Source organism: Bos mutus, chromosome 15 (assembly GCF_027580195.1).
Source record: "Bos mutus isolate GX-2022 chromosome 15, NWIPB_WYAK_1.1, whole genome shotgun sequence".
Taxonomy (NCBI): domain Eukaryota; kingdom Metazoa; phylum Chordata; class Mammalia; order Artiodactyla; family Bovidae; genus Bos; species Bos mutus.
The window spans coordinates 34,517,846-34,539,853 of NC_091631.1; the positions used below are offsets into that span (position 1 = coordinate 34,517,846).

The 22,008-nt window shown below is 47.8% G+C and overlaps 1 protein-coding gene and 1 non-coding gene across 3 annotated transcripts in view; one reads left to right on the forward strand and one right to left on the reverse strand.

The window, feature by feature from the left end:
- The window catches only part of SYT9 (synaptotagmin 9), a 208,748-nt gene that overhangs the window by 168,376 nt on the left and 18,364 nt on the right, over positions 1 to 22,008 (forward strand). The window lies entirely within an intron of this gene.
- TRNAC-ACA (transfer RNA cysteine (anticodon ACA)) lies at positions 11,966 to 12,038 on the reverse strand. Its single transcript has one exon. It is a non-coding gene; the product is annotated as a tRNA-Cys (tRNA).

Consider the following 22,008-nt stretch of genomic DNA (forward strand, 5'->3'; position numbering starts at 1 on the left):
CTAGCAGCTCTATCATTATCTTTAATTCTATGCCTATTTATTTTATTTTTATTTACAAGTTAAAGCATAAAAGTTCATAATCCATGGTAGTTTTGTCACTGAATCCTGTCCAGCTCTTTGCAGCCCTATTGACTGTAGCCCACCAGGCTCCTCTGTCCATGGGATTTCCCAGGCAAGATTACTGGAGTGGGTTGCCATTTCCTTCACATCTTCCCCTACGCCCATTTTAAATAAAGATCAGAATGAAATGTGATGCCATTGATCATTGAAATGCTGAAAAATAAGGGAAGGGGATTTTCTTTTAAAAAGCAAGGGAACTTTGCAAATCATTGAACAATCCACTGACTGTCATGAGTTGTGCTCATATTGTCAAAAAGAGAAGCAGTCGTGAATGAGAAGCAGGAAAACATAGGTGTGTTTTTTCCCCCTCTGTAGCTGAGGATCTGAGTGGAGCTACTTAAATAGTGTGCATACTGACAGTAAGTGTCCAGGTTGAAAAAGTTTCCTAGAGAAAGGTCATAAAATCAATCAAGACAGCAAATGCCATCCGAAGGGATTAAGATTGATGAAAATTAAACAATGTAAACATCCCAGGTCTTCCTTCCTGTGCAGAATGCTTAATGAAGTCTCGAAGGGGACGGGAGGTGCGGATCTAAACAGAATGCTCTTTGCTGGGCTCCTCTGCGTCTCCCTCCTTGCTGACTGAGTCAGGCGTCTGGGGAGCAGCACTGAACTGGAACAGGCGGCACCTCCTCGTGCAAGGGGCATGGGCAGGGAGGGGTTGGCCTGACTGCAGAGGGGTCTCCAGCGTTCATCATCAAGATATGAGGCTGAGCGTCTGGTGCGCCCATCCTATTTCTGGAAGCTTCCATCCAAGGATAATGAATGAGGCCCCCCCAGTGGCAATGACTATGGCCATAGATCCAGCCTCTAACTAAAAAACCAAGAGCCAAGCAGAGATCAGAGTGGGCTTCTGAGTTATAGAGCATGATGGCAGGGCTCTTCCTGGCAAGCTTTCAGGACTGGGGTAAGATCTAAACAGGAGTTCAGTCTAGTGGTAAAAGTGAGGGTGTGGGAGTTGCCCTCAATTCAGCACAGAAAGTCCAGGAATGAGTTGACAACCCAGGTCCCTTGGCAGGAGAAGATTATAATCACAGGACCTGAAGCCTGGCAGGGGAGCAACAGTTCTGCCTCTCTAGCCTGCAGGGTCAAGTCAACATTGTCTTCATAGATGAGTAGCTGGGGTGAAACAGTCTGATCTCTCACTTGCATTAAAAAGTGTATGTTCCTTAAAGATGTGAAATGTCCATTCCCACTATGAGCACTAATGGCTTTTATCCTACTGCTTAAAAATAATCTGACCCTTCCATTGCTCTTCAAATATGGAACCAGAGTACCAAGTAAGCGTGGGCTCACCTAGAATTAAGTCCTATATCAGAAGTGAGGATGCAGCGGTCCTTGATGAAAAAGAACTAGTAACTCAGAGGGGAACTCTACACTCTCAGGATAGTAAGAGGAAGTCAGGGATACCACCTCAGCCACACTGATGTGTCTGGTCCTCATACCACGCACCCGTCCTCTCCACCTCTTGTCCTGCTTCTCTCGCACATCAGCAGGCACCAAAGAGTTAATAACAGAGAGGCCTTGAGAAATCTGCACTTTGTTAGAAGGAATAGCTCTTAGCTCCAGCTGCTGCTGCTGCCAGAGGAGATGCTTGAAAGCAAGAAAGGGAATAATAGGAAAGAAAAAGACTTTTGAATCACATGGGAGTCCTCAAGGACTACTCAGCCCAGAAGATGTATCTCTTATCATTTCAAGACAAAAATTTTCTGAAGCCCCCCAGCCCTGATGTAGCTTCCTTCACTGTCTTTATAGGTTGTGTTTGAGTTCATTGGAGCCCAGAGGACCCCTCTGCTGGGTTTAGACTTCCTCCTTAGCAGGAACTAGGGACAGAATTAATAATAGCAGTGTCACTGAACTCTGCATTGTCGTTGAGGTGGGTGGCTCTGAACTTTAGGAGGGTCCTTGAGCAATTGCACACAGGGACACCTGCAGCTCTTTGATTAGTGGATCAGATGTTGAGTCTAGAAGAGGACTCCATGAGTCAGGGAATGATGGGGAACCAGGGCTATAAGAGAAGGAAAACAGATCTGGACCAGACTCAGAGCTTCGCCCATTCACATCCAGAGAAGAGCTTTAAATTTAAGCATGGGCCCTCCCACCATCACCACTCCTCCGTGTTCAGAGACCATCAGGTGGCCTGTGTTTCTGAAAGGCTGTTTTGCTGAGTGAGATGTGCTTGCTGAGTGGGGTGGAGTTGGGAGGTTTTATAAGGGGTCCTCCGTGTGGTTGGAGAAGCTGGAGAAAAGTAGGTTTGGAGCGAGGAGAGGTAGTGGAGGGCAGCCAAGCACAGGGGAAGGAGTTGGATGTTGGGGGAGAAGAGGAGGGAGGGCAGCAGGGAAACAGAAGACATTTAAATAAGATTTAGACTGCTTTGCTGGCAGGAAACAAGTTCACCTTCACAGCTCCAGGGAATCTTCAGTAGGATTGACATGGATTTGCATTTGGATTGTAATACGAGAACTTGCTGAATCTGACTCTAAGACTGGAGGGTCCATAGGAGGGTTCAAGATTATTTGTAATCTGCTGTTCACATGCATCTATAGATACATAAATTTAAGGTAGTTCTTAGCAAATTGAAGCATATGCCTAAAGGTTTCAATTACTAGCTCGCCACAGTGCTGTGCAGTTTTGGGAGTTTGGCACTTTTTCCCCTGAATTCTTTGCTGAAGTCAAATCTAATTTGGAAATTGAATATATAAAACAGATAAATGCAAGAGCTACTATGTTCAAAGCAGACAGAAATTGAGGAGCACAAATTCATTTAATCAAAGAGGGAGATGTGACCCAGTTAAACGGCCTAGCGGACCAGTCCAGTTGGGCTGCATTAGTGTCTAAAGGGAGGGGGCTGACAGCTGACCCTGGGCCAACAGCTGACTCTTAGAGCTGCTGTTGGTGGTGGTGGTCAGTGCCTTAGTTGTGTCTGAGTCTGAGACCCCATGAACGGCAAGCATGCCAGACTTCCCTGTCCTTCACCGTCTCCCAGAGCTTGCTCAAACTCATGTCCATGGAGTCAGTGATGCCATCCAACCATCTCATCCTCTGTCATCCCCTTCTCCTCCTGCCTTCAATCCTTCCCAGCATCAGGGTCTTTTCCAGTGAGTTGGCTCTTTGCATCAGGTGGCCAAGATTTTGGAGCTTCAGCTTCAGCATTAGTCCTTCCAATGAATTTTCAGGGTTGATTTCCTTCAGGATTGACTGGTTTGATCTCCTTCCTATCCAAGGGACTCTCAGGATTCCCTTGGAATAGAGCGGTGTGCCCCCTAGTGCTTTTGGATATGATTTACAGTAAGAAGGAAATTTTGCATCACAACACACAGATTAAAAAAAAAAAAAGTTTCGTGAAATAGTATATATGCATGTGATGCATTTAGGGAAAAAATTATTCCATTAAGATAAAAGAATACTGGTCACAACCATTAAATTGATTTCACAAACCCAATGATGGGTCATGATCTACACTCTGGAAAACTGAAATAAAGGATATATACTTTTAGAGAGGCCAGTGGAACTTTGATGCCGTGTGGGAGTATTAAGAGGGAAGTGTGGAATCATAACCCCAGCTGCATGCATATTTAGGGCCATCCAGAATGCATTTTCTCCAAACAACTGGAATTGTAGACTTTTCATCACATCTGTTTGTCAGGAAACAACACCGTCCCTTGGTTTGAGCTTTTCTGTATCAGTTGCTGCATGCCTGAGTTTCTGTTGCCACAGTTGCATAAGTGCACAAATAGATTATTTTTATCACAAATATAACCTTCTGGTTTGGAGCTGTGCTTCCCCTACAATGATTAAACAGCACAGAGACATCCAACTGTGTGTTTATAATTGAAGAAGAAGGTTGAGTAAAGCCACAGAAGGAAGGAATGGCGACTCTTATTCGACATGTGTGTTCCTTGCTATGAGAGAGTTCCCTGAGGTAGCTAGCTCCAAGTTGACTCCCTGACTCCTCCCGGGTGCCAGCTGCTGTCAGAAGTCTGAGAATGCACGGCCCACCTCCATGGAGTTGATGGAGTCTGACAGCAAGTTGTGTAATCAGTGTTGTCAAATTTTTATGGGAGCACAGATAAGAGAGTTCCCAACCACCTGTTGGAGAAGGGTCATGACCAGAGAGACATGGTGACCCACTAGGGCAGGGTCTAGAAGATATATAGGAATCTTCCCTTTGAGCAAAGAGGAAAAGAAAAGGAATCTCAAGGAGGAAGGTAGGAGGCACATTCAAAGGCCTGAAGATATGAAAGAGAAGGGCTGGTGCCTGGGACACCACGGAGTTCAGGATGACTGACATCCAGGGAACAGAAATGAGGCCAGAAAGGGAAGGATGTGATAAGGAATTTGAACTTTCTACTGAGGCAGTAAAGGAGCTTTGGGGTGATTTTAAGAAGAGCTGAGCATGCTCAAATGTGTGTTTTAAAAGGATCACACCGCCTATCTGGAAAAGCACGATCAGGAATGGTTAAGAAGAGTTGTGTCGGGCCTGGAGAGGGCACAACCAGAGGGGATGGGTGGGAATGGAAGCCTTTGCAAAGGGTTATGAGAGGTCAGGAGAGGCAGGAGCTCAGGACAATGACCAGACCTCTCAGTTGGCCAGATGGATGGTCCTAGCATCCACTGATCTGTAGAACTGCAGAGAAAGGACAGGGTAAGTTTGGGGCAAGGGTCAGGGAAGCGGGAGCTGACAGGAAAGAGGGGAGATTAAAGAGGTTCAGTATGTGTTAAGAGCAATAGAATTTGACAAATTATTACCTCCCAAGATGTTCTTCCGAAAGATATATTGCAATTCTAACCACCCACCTCTCTCACACGTCCGTGCATACACGCATACACACGTGTGTGTGTGCACCTGCCTCCTACCCTTCTCTGAGCTGACAGACAGCCAGTCCAATTCTGTTCTGGGCCACAGCTACACAAAGTAGGCAGATTGGTTCACCTAGTCTTTAAATGAAAACACCAGTGCCTGTAATCTGCTGACAAAAGGTTAATTAGCCTGAATTTTAAGCCCCGCATCCCTCAGGGAAGAGCATGTCAGAAAGCACCGAGCTTTCAGAACAAAGCTTTCCCTCAATTAAGGGAGGGTGCAGATTTTGTCACGTGGCTCTTGTCTCTGACTCTGCTGTGACCCCACTGTGAGGAGAGGGGACCCGGATTCTGACAAGCAGGCACTTCCTATTAACAGCCCTCTCCCTGCTGAGGCCAAGAGTGAGAATTGAAAAAAGAAAATTCTGGAACAGCAGTCATGAAGGGCACTCAGACAGATGGATGTCCTATGAATGAGGAGTCGGGGAGCAAGGACTGAAGAGAGGCACAGGAGACAGGGTCCCACTAAGAGAGGTCACAGGGCAGCCAGGACAAAATCTGTTCATACCAACTACAGATTAAATTCTGCGATACTTTGAAACCATTCCTCAACACTGTGCCCCATTCCTCTGTTCCCCTTCAGATTCCTTAATTGTTTAGAGGAAGAGAGCACATTCCGGTGGTCCACTGTGCCCAGGAGGGCTGGGCAGGCTCCCCCAAGGGTATGTGTCCGCAGTCTCCCATCCCCAGAGCAGGGCAGCATCAGCAGAGCCATGGTGTCTGGGGGCGTCCAGGCAGAAGACAGACACAGCCTGAGGAATTAATGAATGCGGACAGCTCTTGGCTGAAAGGGGAAGGCAAGTCAGGCCAGTCGCTAGAAAAGGGTGAAGAATTTTGAGGGCAGGATTTTGTTTCTCAGAAGCAAGAAATGTGAGCATTTTTATAAGCTGAGGTAGAGGCCAATAGGGAGGGAAAAATGGAAGAGACAGGAGAGAGGGCATGACCAACATGTGGGCTTTACCTGGGGAACACGTGGCCCTGGTCTCCGCCCAGCTCCTCTCACTGAGCACCAGGGTGTTCCTTCCCTGTGTTGGGCGCAATATGGCTCTGTCTCACCTCTGTGGTCTAGGGAAGCAGATTGACTCCGCAGGTAGGGTTAGCAGTAGCCTGGGGCTGCTCTGGATAGGAGGTGTGGACCCAGCATCTATGCTGTGCTCCTTCCCACTGCCGCCAGATGGAGGCCCAGATGACCTCCTGCCTCCTCTTCCTGCGTGTCCAGGTCCCCAGGTTTCCTCCATGTACTGACCACACACTCTGGTGTCCTGGAAGCAGCTCAGCACTTTTCCAACCCAGCTCAACCTTGAAAGGGCCTCTCTCTCCACCCGGATCCTGCTGGGCTTTTGGCAGCATGCAGAGGCTGCTCTTACTCTGTTACCAACTTTGATCAGGTTGTCTGGAACAAGCCCACCTCTTCCCACTGCTGCAGTTTGCCAGCACACCCCTCAGATCAGAGACCCACTCCCTGTCATCTGGCACGCCTCCCTTATCTCAGCTCTGACACCTGAATGGGCGTGCCACACCTCTGCTTCGACCTCACCGCTGATTTCAGCGTCAGCTTTTGATGTGATGGCTTCTTCCTGTTAAGTGCTGTCCTCCCCTCTCTAATTCACAGTCCCCACCTCCATTCACCTCCAGCCAGTCCAGCTGTGGGCAGTCTTTGAGCATTTATCCTAAAATCCTAAAGGGTCCAGCGTTGATGCGAAAGGCAAGCCCTCACCACTCAGAATGCAAACACTCGCTATGCCCTTATGGCTTCCATCAAACAAACCCCAAGACGTTCAGAAGGATGAAGCTGCTGAAAAACAGTTTAATAGAAAGGACAAAGGTCTGGGGGAGAATGGAAGAAATTATACAGGCCATTGGAAAACCGCACATGCACACAATACAGAAGAAGGCACGCTGTGATTGTGGTTGTTTCATGAGCACTGGAGACCTTCACCTGTAACCTGAATCTAAACCACGTGAGAAGGTCTCTCTGTTCTAGGAAAAGGGAGGTGAGGGGAGTCTGTATTGGAGCCGAGGGCTAATAGAAAGAGAGCCTCGGGAGTGCTGGGTTCTACCTGCCAAGGCTGCTGTGGACGTGTTAGACCCCACTCACAGCACTGCCCCATCTCAGCCCCCTCACATGCACACGCAGCTCCACTCCCTTAATGTGTCGAAGAGATGGTCCCGACCACTGGGGTTTGTACAGGGTAACTCTGGCCCCAGGTGATGGGATCCCTGGGGGCGTATGCTCTCAGCAGTCAGTCTGTGGGCTGCCCAGTGACAAATGACACAGTCTGAGACCCCAAAGATTGGCTGAGTCAGTTAAATACTACTTCTGAACCTGGTAGATATCAAGAAAATGAGGCATCAGCAGAACCATGAAATTAAGGGAGGCTTTAGAGGTCTTGATAGGATATGAAAAAAAATCACATTATAAGTACACTGAAAGTGTAGTGAGTGGAAATACTTGCTCAGTAGAGGATTAAGAAGCCAGTGGTGAAGAGAGAACAGAGAAGTCTCATTAACTGCAGACCAGAAAGGACCTACTATATAAAACAGAGAACTCTTGTCAGTCCTCTGTAATAACCTATGTGCTAAAAGAACCAAAAAGAGTGTATACATGTGTATGTATAACTGATTGACTTTGCTGTACAGCAGAAACTAAGGCAACATTGTAAATCAACTATACTCCAATACAAAATTTAAAAAAATAGCAGGCCAGAGACAAGATCCAGAAGCCTGGTGCTGATGTTCCAGGGGTTGCCTTGGGCCCAGAACGAACCTCACGCCTGGTTCTTCTCAGGGCCCTCTGACCATGGTTCCTGCTCGGGAACCTCTGAGAACCCATTTCCATTGTTGCCCGTGAGTGCTTTTACAATAAGTCACCACCACCACCCAGCTAACCTTTTATCGAGCTGTCTTGAGTGAGTCTCTGCCTTGCAGCCCACAGCCTGAGCAGGACACATATGGACTGCCCAGGAGCGCATTTGACGGATGGTGGGTTTGGGCTGCTCTGTTTGTTTTCACAACGTTTGCTGCAGTTTAGCTTAAGATGAAACCTTAAAATGGTGAGAATGTCTCTGAATAAAAAAAAAAAGAATGAGCCTAACAACACAAGTAGAAATGAGTTCTACCCCATTGAGAGGAGTCCAGAATCTCTGGAAGAGAAACATAGATGAAGAAGAAGCCCTAAGAACGTGGGAGTGAAGAAGGCTGCTTAGAGGGAAGCTTAAAAAGACCCTGCTTGGTGACTCTCTATTGAGAGTCACTGTGCATGGGACCCAAAGTTCTGAGAGCAAGATGCCTTCCTGATGCAACTAAGGTATAACGGAGAGTCAGCTGAAACTGGGCAAATTCATTGCTTCTCTTGGTTAGAGACAACCCACTAGGAGCAAACACAGATGTGTCTTCAGACACAGTGATTTCGAGGTGGAAGATGAAGGACTTGAGAGCACGGGCACTCCATCACTTCTCTCCCTGCCCTTAGGAACTCTGGAAGACTGAGGAACAACTCAGAGGTCATCAACAGTTGCCAAAAAGATCAGGGTGATGTTTAGCTGAGGCTCAGAATCCTGGCTTAATGTACCAGAATAAATCATTCTTAGCCAAGAGTGCAAATCTTATGAAGACATGGAGGACTGGTGATTGATGAGTTATTCTTATCAAGACAATTTAACAGTGAATATCAGAAGGTTGGAGAATGGAGAAGGAAATGGCAATCTACTCCGTTACTATTGCCTGGAAAATCCAATGGACAGAGGAGCCTGGTAGGCTACAGTCCATGGAGTCGCAAAGAGTCGGACATGACTGAGCGACTTCACTTCACTAGAAGGTAAAGAACAAAACAGATAACCCATGAAACCAATTGCTACAAATGATAATAAGTGGAAGGTAGAAAAAAGAGTTTCAGGACAGGCAGTGCCCCGGAGGGAGGGCCAGAAGCCCAGCTGTAAGTGGCCTTAGGTATCCCAGTGTACCGCTCACAGCAAACAGACACTAACCCAGAGCATTGTCTGCAGACACCCGAGGAGGTCAACAGACCGCTTAGAAACACGCAGACTAATGTGCTGTGCCTGTCTGGAAAGCTGTGCATGGAAGGCTGAAGACTCATTGCAAAGCAAGTGCGTGAGGCTTAGCAGAAATGGCCGCGCTATGGAAGTATCACAGAGGGAGGCGATGCTCTCCTGAAACAAATCCAAGCATGAGCGCAAAGATAAAATCTCACTGTGAGGAGCAGCCCACTGAGGAGGTCTTCCTGGAAGTCTTCACTGGTTGAAAACGGAAGATCTGACACATTCTTGAGTTGCTTTTCTGGCAGGATAAATCAGAATACCTTTGATGTAACAAACAGAGGAAAGTGGGGGCAAATTAAGGATATGGGATTCAGAGATACGAACTGCTGTGCATAAAATAGATAAGCAACAAGGATATATTGTATAGCACAGGGAATTAGAGCCATTGTCTTATAATAAGCTTTAATGGAATATAATCTGTAAAAATGCTGAATCATTTGCTGTATACCTGAAACTCATATTGTAAATCAGCTATACTTCAATTAAAAAAAAAAAAAAAAAAGAAATCCTGACACAAACTGGACTAAACCATGAGAAAATGTATCACCTGGCTAAGGAGTTAGAGGTGGGTAGGGATCAGGGTTGGAAGATTCAGGAGCTAATGATGGGGCAAGAACATGGGATCTTTCCAGGCTGCTGTCTTCAGGTTAGCAGAAAGGTGGATGCACTTCCAGGCATTGTGTCCAGGTGTGAAAACAAAGGTGAAAATGCACTTCCTGAAACTAAGGAGCAAGGAATAAATTCTCAAGTCCCCAACAGACTTTCCTTTTGTATGTCATGGTCAAAAGTATGCCAAGTTTTGAATCAGTCACTGGCCGAAGGAATGGGAATACATGGGCAAAGCATGCCCAGCCCTGGAGTGTATACCTTTTCCATGATATGCCTTGGTTCGTGGGGAGAGGTAGCAACCTTGAAAAATTCAGGGTTCACTTAGGAAGAAGGAAATAGGGGGGATGGGTGCTGGATGGGTCATTAACAGTGACTTCACCAGGCATCTTCTGATAAATGTAGACAGTAAGAAAAAGTATATATTAAAATATGAAGGAGGAAAAAGAAAATATGTAGAAAAACAAGAACTGTTTGGCAAAGTAGAAGTAATGAGACCTTAGGAGAATTGCTCTGTCATCAGAGAGACGAGACCAAGGCAGTGAAGGGGTGTTTGGATATGGTCAGAGTCTCCCATCAGCTTTAGAATAAAGATTTTCAAAACTTCAGAAGAAAAAATAAAGGCTTCTGTTGTTGGGAACCTAGATGGAGAGACTTGAAATATTTGAAAAGCTCTTCAGAATGCTATTCTGACTGTGCAATCAGAAATGACAGTAAGGGAGGTACTCACAGAAACACTCAATTACTGATACTTTACATGGACATGTACAAAAGATGAAAAGAGACAGGGAGGAAAATGCACTCTTGCCTTTTTCTTTCTGCCGGGTCCCTCTCAGCACCGCTTCTGCCCCTCTGCAGCACTTCTGCTGTCTAGAATTATGAAGTTTGCCTATTTATCCACTTCCCTAAGCGACGCACTGAACCTAGAAATCTGTTCTTCTGTCTTCTGGGAAGCTGAGCGTCTTCAAAGAACCAGGTACTTGATACAAGGCCACAGGTTTTTCATTGCTGGGACACTGTGAGCTTCATGCAGCAAATTTCTTTGGTTTAAATACCAAACAGGATGTGTCTTCTCATATTCTCCTGGGCTAAGGACTCCCAAGACCACTGATACTCAGAGCACCCCACAGGGACATATGCCCTACCGTCTGGGTTAGCTGACCACATCACATCCACCAAGCCCCAAAGACCTTCGCCTGGTTTCGAGAACATTGTTTTCCACCCGGGTCAGAATCTAGTCGTCAGACAGACAAAAACACCGTCCTCTTGTCCCTCAGCGATGTCCATCTAGCCTTCTAGCTGTGACCCCCACCATTCCCCCCATGTCTGCAAATCTGGGCTCTGTCATCTGCCCTCCTGATTTTCTAGCCAGTTCCAGAAGGCTCAAGCCAACATAGCCAGGACAGAAGATCAAGTTTGGACCAAAGCTCACCTGCTGGTCTAAGACCAGCAGACCTGGCAATCTGTGTTCCAGGGGAAATCCACTGAGAGGGCCCTTCTTCCAAGGCCCCAGGTCTTCTAAGGCCCACACCTGGGGGTGGGATGAGCCTTGAGAGCATCCTTGACAAAACTAGCTGGGTCTGGTCTTAGCCTTCCTTCCCACTGTTCTTGAGCCCAAACTAGAGTAGAAGATGGTATCAGACCCAACTTTCAGGACATTTGTCACCTTAAGGACGAGACTGGGGGTAGGTTTGAGGCTCCCAGGGACGCTCAGCACAGGGCTTGTGCTGCCAGCACTGCGGCTCTAGACCACATACTTCACCTGTGATGCTGGCCTCAGCACATCTCCACACAAACCCCAGCACTGGCCACCAGCCTCTGTAGCTCCCTGCTCAAACTGACCCATCTCTTTACTATCCTGGGATTCACTGGACTTCTGTCAGAAGTTTTCTCCAGTCGTTATGCTCTCCCCTGATATTCACATGGGCAATAGAACCTATGGGTAATAATAAAGTAATAGGACTTACGGGTAATAGGGGAAACGATGTAAACAGTGACAGACTTAATTTTCTTGGGCTCCAAAATCACTGCAGATGGTGACTGCAGCCATGAAATTAAAAGGCACTTGCTCCTTGGAAGAAAAGCTATGGCAAACCTAGACAGCATATTAAACAGCAGAGACATTATTTTGCTGACAAAGGTCTATCTAGTCAAAGCTCTGGTTTTTCCAGTAGTCATGTTTGAATGTGAGTGAAGTTAAGTTGCTCAGTCGTGTGTGACTCTTTACAACCCCATGGACTGTAACCTACCAGGCTTCTCCGTCCATGGAATTTTCTAGGCAAGAGTACTGGAGTGGGTTGCCATTTCCTTCTCCAGAGCATCTTCCTGACCCAGGGATCGAACCTGGGTCTCCTGCATTGTAGGCAGATGCTTTACCGTCTGAGCCACCAGGGAGGTCCCCATGGATGTGAGAGTTGGAACTCTGAGCACCAAAGAATTGATGCTTTTGAACTGTGGTGTTAGAGACGACTCTTGAGAGTTCCTTGGACTACAAGTAGGTCAAACCAGTCAATCCTAAAGGAAATCAGTCCTGAATATTCATTGGAAGGACTGATGCTGAAGCTGAAACTTCAATACTTTGGCCACCTGATTTGAAAAGACCCTGATGCTGGGAAAGATTGAAGGCAGGAGAAGGGGACGACAGAGGATGAGATGGTTGGATGGCATTACTGACTTGATGGACGTTAGTTTGAGCAAACTCCGGGAGTTGGTAATGGACAGGGAAGCCTGGTGTGCAGCAGACCATGGGGTCGCAAAGAGTTGGACACGACTGAGCAACTGAACTGAACTCAATAGGATCTTAGTGATTTAAGAGAAGATAGCCCTTTCCTTGGGCCTCTGCCATCAGCTCTGCTACCCTCTGCTGCCCTCCCCTGGCCATTAATGTCACTGCAGGTGACTTCAGTACTCTGATAGCTTCATTGATAGGCTGATTTTTAAACACTTACTGAGCGCCAAAGAATTGATGCTTTTGAACTGTAGTGTTGGAGAAGACTCTTGAGAGTCCCTTGGACTGCAAAGAGATCCAGCCAGTCCATCCTAAAGGAGATCAGTCCTGAGTGTTCATTGGAAGGACTAATATTGAAGCTGAAACTCCAATACTTTGGCCACCTGATGTGAAGAGCTGACTCATTTGAAAAGACCCTGACGCTGGGAAAGATTGAAGGCAGGAGGAGAAGGAGACGACAGAGGATAAGATGGTTAGATGGCATCACCGACTCAATGGAGATGAGTTTGAGTAAACTCTGGGAGTTGGTGATGGACAGGGAGGCCTGGTGTGCTGTGGTCCATGGGGTTGCGAAGAGTCGGACACAACTGAGCGACTGAACTGAACTGAAACACTTGGTCTTCCCAGGTGGCTTGGTGGTAACGAATCTGCCTGCCAATGCAAGAGACAGGGTTTGATCCCTGGGTCAGGACAGTCCCCTGGAGAAGGAAATGGCAATACACTCTAGTATTCTTGCCTGAGAAATCCCATGGACAGAGAAGCCTGGCAGGCTGTAGTCCATGAGGTTGCACAAGAGTCAGACACGACTTAGTGACTGAACAACAGTAACAAACACTTATGTAGGGCCCCTCTATAGATGTGATGTGTGGACAAAGGATTCGGTGATACAAGTAGGTGAAGCTTGCCTTGCGTAAGCACATGGTCTACTGAGGGAAGGTGAACAGACAGAGGGGAAATGAACGAATATAAATGAATGGGAGTGGAGTGAATGAATTCTGGAGTACCCCTGTGAAGCCTGGATTTGCTTATCATTCCACAGACTCCTCTGCCTTGCACTTTCACCTGACAAAATCCTTCCCCTTGAAGTGGAATTGGGGACCTTTGACCATCCCCCCAACTAGTGGAACGTGTTGGTCACATCCGCCTTCTTTCTCCCTAGCATTTGAAGGTTTGTTTTCATTCATAAACCAAATATTTCTGAGCAGGTGGTGAACATTCTGCCAGGCACTGAGGATACAATGGGAAAATGCTGATGCCATCCCCCATGGAATTTGCAGTCCAGCTCAGGATGTCTACATAGGTAGATCATTAGATTGATAGAAGCTTTGGATCAGTGTTCCCTGGTGCCATATTCTGTCTTGTTCACACCTAGTAAGAGCCCTACAAGAACAGGGCATGGAGTCCATAGAGTAGAAGAGATGAACCGCAGAGGCGCACTGCCCGTGCACACAGTAGGCATCTCAGGAAGTGCTGAATGATGAAAGTGGCTGCAGAGACCCAAGCCCATTGTTACCCATGCTGCTGTTGCTGCTAAGTCGCTTCAGTCGTGTCCTACTCTGTGTGACCCCCATAGACGGCAGCCCATCAGGCTCCCCTGTCCCTGGGATTCTCCAGGCAAGAATACTGGAGTGGGTTGCCATTTCCTTCTCCTGTTTCCCATGATCTCTGCTGAAATCAGCAGCTCCAGTGTTCACCCCTCACCTGCAGCACACCCACCGCAGCCTCTTCTGCCCACCTACTTCCTGTCCAGATACAGATCCACATGTATGAAACTGCAGACCGGGACCTTCACCAGATTCCTCGTCGAGTCGAGAACAATTCAAGAGCCACAGTCCAGTATTGCAGGGGCTACGTCTGCTCTGTTCACCAGGATATCCCAATCTTCCACACAGCACCTAGCATATACAGGATGTACTGAGTAATTCTGTGGTGGTTGTTGAATTAATACATGAATTCTGCATCAAGAGCTTAAATTTCTGCAAGGAGTTTAATCGTGATTGGGCTCATTTTATCAATAGAGACAGCTGTCCTGGTTCTCTGTAGCCAGAAGTGGATTTATAACTTAAGTTGGTGTATGGCCACCAACAGGGTGTAGACCTGAGTTGTAGTGACCCCATGGGTTAACCTCCAGCACAAGGAGAGCTCCGCCATCCTCCCTGAGCTGAGATTTAAGGGCTCCCCATTGTTCAGCCTGCTTTCAGGAGTAGATCAGTGTGAGCTGGCTGATCTGAGGAATCTTCCTGATAAAGAAGGGGCAGGAGGAAGAATCACCAGCAGCAAAGAAGAGAGAGCAGCGTGCAGTGAGGCCCGGGATGCAGAGCAACCACCGGGAGGACATGCTCCTGAGGTTTGGAAGAGGAGCCTCTGCCAGGGCTGGACTTCAGTGAGTGGGCCTAGTGGGCCCTGGGCTGGGAGTGACCAACTTTTACTCAAAGATCCAGCAGGGACTGCAGCACATTTTGCTTAAAACAACAGCTGGTTTGTAATTTTGGCCTCAGACAGTAATTATAGCTGCTGGGGCTCCTTGGAGAGATAATTACAGAAAGGATTCAGCACATTCATTTTATCTACACGCTTAACCATCAATTAAATCATTACCATCTAATCCTATTCCAGAGTCTAGAAATGATCTGTGAATGTATAATTTTGAAGGCTCTGAAGTTTGTTTGCAGATGGTTTTAAGTGAAAAATTGCCCCATTTCCAGAGCCAGCAGAGGTCCACGTGTGTGCTTTCCCATGGAGGCAGAACCCAGGGAAGTTCCATGTCGGCTGTCCTGTCTCCCCCGGTCCTGCCGCAGGAGGGCAGGAGGCGCTGTGGGCCATGCCTTTCATCTCCCTGTGATTGTGCAGAGCAGGATTTCACTGGGACCTCGAGGAACCTGGGGGCAGAAGGCTCGGTGTTTTGTTTGCCAAGAGGCTTCCAGGAGCATCCCCTGCTGGGATTTTGCAAGGATCCTGGGCCACCACCCCCTAGCTCAGTGGCAGGGATGAGGGCTTTTCACTGTGGGAACCAGAAGCTTGTGATATTTAGAAGTGGGGGCTCTGGAGTCAGACCCCTGGGCTCACGTTTCTGTTCTCCCACTTTCCAGCTGTGTGTCTTTAAGCCAGTCTTTGAACCTCTCCATGCCTCAGAGTATTCAGCTTTTTGATGATACAATAATGGGCCCTGCCTAGTGGAGCTGTTGAGAGACTTAAGCATGAGAAAATAATGTAACATGTTCAACACACATTGTCTGACATTTAATGGGTGCTAGGGAAATTGGAATCATTAGGCTCCGTAGCATACAGTGGGTACTGGGGAAGGAGAAAAGCAGAGGGAGAACCAGAATGTCCAAAAATGTGCTGCCGCGGGGTCCAGTGGCCTCTGAGAGCGTGTGGCTCCAGCTTTGGACTTCACAGCTGCTGCTTCTCCAACCCTGACCTCCATGGTGACCCACCCCGGAGTCCCTTGCTCTCAGAACCCGTCCTTTCTGATCCTGCCCTCCCTCAGCTGCTGCCCCTGTGCTTCTCCAGAAATCTGACCTCACTGCCCTGCTGATTCCCTGAACAAGCCTGCATCCCTCCCAAACCTCTGACGGCCTTTTCTGTCACTCTCGGATGTTTTTGTGGGCTCACAGTTGCACACAATTATGCCTCAAGTTTCTGTCTTAAGCTACTTTCTGTTCTTCATTGACATGCAGAGCAGCTTTGCAGGGCTAAGATCCACAGGATTGAAATTGCTTCCCTGCCTCTTGATGCCTGAAAGACAGCTTCTCTTGGGCCATACCAGCTCTTCACACCTGTGCCTAAAGCTGGGATCCCAGAGACACTGGCTATACTCTAGGGCACTGGGCAGGTCCCCTCTTTGGGTGCCGACTCTTCCAGACTACTGCAGCAGCCCCCTGGCCAGTGTCAGACTCCGCCCATCCTGCCCTCCTGCTCATACCATGGGCTCTTTCCCCTGAGGGTGCTAAAAAAAGCCCCACTCTGGCTGGTATGAAATTGGCCTCAGGGCTGGCTTTTGCCCCAGCAAGAGCAGTAACTGTGTGGCAGCCCCAAGCTGGGAACCAGCTCCCAGCACAGCATCATCCAGGTGCCAGACTGACCTGGAGGGCACCCATCTCATCTTACAGCCATGCCCAGCCCCGAGCCAGGGCTGCAGAGGAAATGAAAGGCTCCCAACAGTGCTGTGACAAAGCCAGATATCCCATCTTCAGATTCATTGTTATTGTTGGAAAAATTGTAAAGAGCTTATTTTCAACTACTTTCTAAAGTTGTAAGAATTAAGTTAGTAAATATAAAGCATTTACAAGAGAGCATAGTACTAGTGTAAACTTAAAAGATATCATTAGATTGGTGCAAAAATAATTATGGTTTCAGATCCTGAATTTTAAATTATTACAGCTAGACTCAAACACGTCTTTATTAACCAAAATAGGAACCATTACAATCAACACATTTTGCCAATGAGAAATGCTTATTTATTCCTGTAGCATCCATGCTTCAGGATTTGATGAATTCTTGGAAAGCATTTTCTGTGTCCTGCTGGTTGTGGAAGCGTTTTTTCCTACAGAAAGTTGTCATGATGCTTGAAGAAGTGGTAGTAGGTGAGAGGTCAGGTGAATATGGCAGATGAGGCAAAACTTTGTTCCTCGGTTGTTCAGCTTTTCAAATGTTGGTTGTGTGACATGTGGCCGGGTGTTGTCGTGGAGAGGAATTGGGCCCTTCCGTTGACCAACACTGGCTGCAGGCGTTGCAGTTCTCCGTACATCTCATCGATTTGCCGAGCACACTTCTCAGATGTGATGGTTTCGCCAGAATTCAGAAAACTAGTGGATTTCAGAGCAGAAGCAGACCAACAAACAGTGACTGTGACCCTTCTTCTGGTGCAAGTTTGGTTTGGGCAAGTGCTTTGGAGCTTCTTCTTGGTCCAGCCAGTGAGCTGGTTATCACCAGTTGTCTTATAAAATCCACTTTTCATTGCATATCACAATCCAATCAAGAAATGTTTTGTTGTTGTTGCATAGAATAAGATAGGATGACACTTCAGAACAATGGTTTTGTTTGTTTTTGGTCAGGTCTCGAGGCACCCACTTAGCTGAACTTTTTCAGCTTCCAATTTGCGTCAAATGCCAACCAACCACAGAATGGTGGACGTTGAGTTCTTGGGCAACTTCTTGTGTAGTTGTAAGATGATCAGCTTTGATGATCCTCTCAGTAGGTCGTCAGCTTTGGATGACCAGCCACTGCACTCCTCATCATTAAGGCTCTAGTCTCCTTTGCGAAACTTCTTGAACCACCGCTGCACTGTATGTCCTGCTAGCAGTTCCTGGGCCAAATGCCGTGTTGATGTTGCAAGCTGTTTGTGCTGCGTTATGACCCATTTGAACTCGAATAAGAAAATCACTCAAATTTGCTTTCAGTCTAACATTATTTCCATAGTCTAAAAAATACATATAAACAGCAAGTAATAATTCATTAGCAAACAAGCAAGAAATGACATTAAAATGATGTATAATATAACCAATTTTATTTACAAATGTATTTCAGTATCAAATAGTAAAGTCAACAATGCAAAACAGAAATTACTTTTGCACCAACCTAATAGCTGTGGTTATTGCAGGCTTCCCTGGTGGCTCAGCAGCAGAGTATCTGCCTGCAATGCAGGAGACTCGGATTTGATCCCTGGGTCAGGAAGATCCCCTGGAGGAGGAAATGGCTACCCACTCCAGTATTCATGCCTGAGAAATCTAACAGACAGAGGAGCCTGGCAGGCTGCAGTCCATGGGCTTGTAAGAGTCAGACACGACTTAGTGACTTACCACCGCGTTGTTATTGTCCTTACCCTCTTCTCTGTGTGAATACCCACATGATCGCTCCCGAAGGCTACACTGTCTTTGTGTTTGTTTTCCTGATTAGACGCGAGTTCCCTGATTAGACGTGAGTTCCCTGGGAGCAGAGATGGAATCTCCTGTGTCTCTGAATCCCTCAAGCCTTGTGTAGATCCCCAGCTCTTGAGGAGGTGCTCAGTATTGGCTGAAGGAGAGAAAGAGAGATGGAGGGAATACAGGAGGCAGGGAAATGGGGCCCAGGTTCCCACATGCTCAGCCTCAGGTGCCCCTTTCCTGACTCCTAGGTGGGGGTCGTTCACTGACACTCATTGCGTGCTTCTGGAAGTTTTCATGTTTTAACTTCTACTGGATGAAAAGGTAGATGGAAAACCGCACTGACAACATCTAATGCTTTGACCAACAGCATGGGATCTCCAGCTCTGGAAAGGCTTCTAGGAAAAGTCTCGGCAGTTCAGAAAAGGAAAAACAGCTGGGTTTTCAGGGTCCCGTAAATTTTGGGAGATTCCACATTTCAAGATGATTTTGTAACTTTGCTTGTCAACCTGAGGAAGTGCGAGAAGGAGAGGCAGCAGGGAGGGAGGACGGGAGGGAGAGGAGGCTGTGGCCTCTGGAAGGGCTTCAGAACCACCAGCCTCTGTCTCAAACCTCTTCTGCAAACAGCCTTTGCCATGCAAGGAAGCTGTGCTCAGGTGCGGGGACCTAGCCCAAGGCTTGCAGGAAGCATTACTGCCTTTGAAGTTTCTTGTGAAAGGAGCGGTGTGTGCACCACTGCGTGCCCCGGGGGGGGTCTTATCGTCTCCACTCAGAGCTCTAGTCTCGGCCACACTGGCCACATGGCAGAGACCAGGGTAGCAGCACACACCTCCTGTTCAACAGGAGAAAACATCCCCTTCATGTGCTTGTGCCAGCTCCCTCGAGACTGCTGTGCTTTATTTATTGCAGTTTCATGCTGCGATTATCCCACTTCAATCTATGCTGAAAATACCAACTGTACCCACTGTCTCCAACGATGTGCAGCACATGGATTTTGTTTTCTGGACTTCACTAAAATCATTTGATAAAGTTGCACAATCCCCTCTGCTGCAGAGCACAAAGAACTGTCTCCAAATAGCTCACCTTTCATATAAATAGCTCACCTCCTAGATAGTTCTGCAGTGGGCATACTGAGTCAGAGGCTGCCTCTCCACAGCTTTTCCAGAGATCTGAGTCACTCTCCTCACCCCCACCATTGCCATATGCCCGGCTCTGTTGTCACAGTGGGACGAGTTGGCACCCAGGTGGGACAGCTCCCTGGCCTGGTTCCTAGTGTGGGACAGGGGTGGAAGGGAAAACCAGAGCAGAGCAGATGCAGGGGGCGGCTAGGGGTGTTCCCTGTGAGAGCACAAGAGGCCCCTGGTAGATGAGCGGTATTACAAGAAGGTGTTAGGAGCAAAGGAGATGAAGGGGAGTTTGAGAGGTCAAAGCAGAGGGCACAGACCTCAGGAGAAACAAGGATTGACTTAGGGGGCACAGCGGGATGGAAGCTTTGATAAAGATCAAGGATGGAAAGGACAGCAGCTAGGAGCCCCAGAGGAGGGTTAGAGATGGTTCAAAGGGAGTAGGGTTCATCTGGGGCAGGCTGTGCGGGCAGCAGAGAGAGGAGAGGCTGCTGCACAGTGAGGGTGGAGGGCGGGGCCTGGCAGTGAGGGTGGAGGGCAGGGCCTGGCAGTGAGGATGGAGGGCGGGGCCGTGAGGCCTGGCAGTGAGGGTGGAGGGCGGGGCCATGAGGCCTGGCAGTGAGGGTGGAGGGCGGGGCCGTGAGGCCCGGCAGGCTTGGTCTGAGGGTCAGAGTCTGCCTTCTCTAGGGTGACCAGGCTGCCCTGGGGGTGGGAAGATAAAACCACAAGCTCCCTCAGCCCAGCTGCTCTCCCAGAGTTGTTGCGAGGCTGTCTGAGCCACCTCTCACCCGCACATCCATGTGTTCATCACCCTGTGTTCACACGCTTTGGGTCTCCTGTGCCCCTGGCCTCCCCACCACCACCTTCAACTCTTAGGCACCTGCCTGCCCACCACCTCCTCTTCTGCTGCCCTGGTCTGTGCCCACGTAACCTGCCAGTCCTGTGTCCTACCTTCTCTCCAGTGCTGATCACTGGGCTCCTGACAAGCGGGCATGCCTTGCTTATAATCCGATACCGTGGATCAATAATAAGACGAGGGACTTCCCTGGGGGTCCGGTGGCTAAGACTCTGTGCTTCTAATGCAGGGGGCCCAGGTTTGATCCCTGGTCGGGGAACTAGATCCCACATGCCACAACTAAGACCTGGTGCAGTCAAATAAATAAATAAATATAAAAAGTAATAATAATAAGATGACGTTAGCTGTCCCACATGGAACATCTGCTCCATCCGGGGCTCTGTGTTAAGTGCTGTACTTAAGTCATCTAATTTAACCCATGCCCTGTGAGGCAAACGGTATTGTCTCCCCAGATGAAAAAAGTTGAGACCAAACTAGCTTGTCAAGCATCAAGAGGCAAGTAAGTGGTAGAGCAGACCTACCGGAACAGATGGCGTATCCATCCGTTGCCATGCGCCATGTCCACATTCCCCGAGGGCCTTATATCCAATGCCTTGGACTTGGCCATGGGACTTCATTGTCCAGTAGACTATGGGCAGGGTGACAGTTCCAGGTGAGGGCTTTAAGAAGTATCACATATTTGTGTTTGACTCCTTGAGCTTTTGGCCTGCGCCATGGGAATTCCCTGGGTCCTAGAACAATAAGACCCAGAAACAGACCTCTAACTGTGTGGAGCCAGGTCCAGCTGAGCCCAGCAGAGCTGTAGCCAACCCACAGACTTACTGTTGAAAGCAGCTAAGATTTGGGGGTTGCTTGTTATTGCAGCAAAACCTGCTGCATACAGATTTAAATAGATCTTTCTGATTCCATACAGAGCTTTTAAAACCAGAGTATTCGTCCATGTCACTGCTTCTTGGGCATAGAAACCAAGGCGATTTGGACTGGATCCAGAGGGGGGACCTCTCTGCACACCTTAGGGAAGGCTGTCTCTTCACCACTTCGCATCAAGTTGAAGTGGGTAACCTATATCCATTTCAGTTGCTCTCTTCTTTTTATTCTCCTACCTTCTTCCTATAAAAATTTTTTTTGCACAAACCTTCATATCCCAGCAGATCTGTAGCTTGGAAGAAGATACAGCTCTACCAGTCCAGTACAGCCAAGTTCTCACATGCTTGGTCAGCTCTGCTGGTTCTAAAAGATTTTTTCCCTTCTGTGCAGTTGTTATTCAGCTCAGTGAAGATGGTAAAAACAAAACAACGCCTAAGAACTCTCCAGAAATTTCTTTTGTTTTCATCCCACTGGCACTGATCACTGTTCCTTAACCTCACATTCCCAGATGATTTATCATGTAGGTTCTTTGCTAATTTACTTTCAGTTGTTTTGCTTCTGCTGTTTGTCTCCACCCCTGTGCTGTGCTGTGCTTAGTCACTCAGTCGTGTCTGCCTCTTTGTGACCCCATGGACTGTAGCCCACCAGGCTCCTCTGTGCATGGGATTCTCCAGATAAAAATACTGGAGTGGGTCGCCATGTCCTCCTCCAGGGGTTCTTCCCATCCACACCCCTGTCCCCTGCCTAAATCATCTGCTTCAGTGTTACCATAATTTTCAAAACCGGTCTCATGTGCAGTGAACAGTATGTAGTAAAACCGATTAACTGAAAGCCCCCTTTAAAAGAAACCCAAAAGCTAATAGAATACTCTTTTTCATTTTAGAAGTCATGTTATATTCTGTGGGGTTTTCCCACAAATGTGTTT